Source organism: Chrysochloris asiatica, unplaced genomic scaffold (assembly GCF_000296735.1).
Source record: "Chrysochloris asiatica unplaced genomic scaffold, ChrAsi1.0 scaffold00189, whole genome shotgun sequence".
Taxonomy (NCBI): Eukaryota; Metazoa; Chordata; class Mammalia; order Afrosoricida; family Chrysochloridae; genus Chrysochloris; species Chrysochloris asiatica.
In genome coordinates this window covers 1,240,730-1,241,773 of record NW_006408707.1, presented here as the reverse complement: position 1 = coordinate 1,241,773, position 1,044 = coordinate 1,240,730, and positions in this window count along the sequence as shown.

Genomic DNA, 1,044 nt, shown 5'->3' with positions numbered 1-1,044 from the left:
AGTCAGAACCAGTTCAACGGCACTTAGGATCAACATAATATCAATTACTTTGAGGAGGCAGCTCTTGCTCAGTTAAATTTTCAGTGATTTCAAACCTGAGGGATTCATCTTCTGATACTGCATCAAACAGTGTTTCACTGGTATTCATAAGGTTTTCAGTGCAAAATCCTTCAGAAATGGATCACCTATTCTGTCTTCCTCAGATGTTCTTAAGCTGGAAGCTCCAATTAGACCTGTCCATCAGGGGTCATCCTATTGGTATTCAAAACACCAGTGGCATAAACTTGCAGAATCACATTAATATGCAAGCTATTATAATGTGACAAACTGACAGATGAATGAGACTTCCTTCATATTTTCTTCCAAATTTGTAAGATTTTATATCCTTAAACAAGAATAAATCAGATACAGTTTGAAAAGCTACATATTTGTTGTAGTATAAATCAAAGGTGTTCACTGCTGGTTTAACAGCAGGTAATACAATTGCATATTGTGACAGGTGCTATTTTCATATGCTATATAGATCTAGAGGGACTCCATTTCTGAAATTGCCATAGTTGTTATCCATGACAACTGTAAAAGGATAAATAATATTCTCATCACCAACATTCTACACATTCTTATAGACAAACAAAAAAGAGTGAAAGAAAAAAGTGTCTTTAGAAGTGTTATGGGCACAAAAGTGTACCAGAATCTTTACTAAAAAATGCATGGAACACATGATCTTTGGAAAGGGATAAGAATCTAAAGAACTGCAAGAAAAAAATGCTATTTCTAAAGAAGCTTTAATTTTAAGGGAAATTAACCTTAAAACCTACCCTTTCATCAAAGTTCCACCAGCTTCTCCTCAACTTATTTCTGACTCTGCCTTTCTATTTCCAGGCTATATATACCTCAACCATACTGAGATAAGCTACTTAATCTCTTCCTATGAATGTAGTCTTAGAGAATAGTCTAAATGGGCATGAACAATCCCTCTCAGGTACATTGTTGTTGTGATGGTGGTTGTAATTGTTTGTTGTCAGGTGCCATCGAGTCAGAACC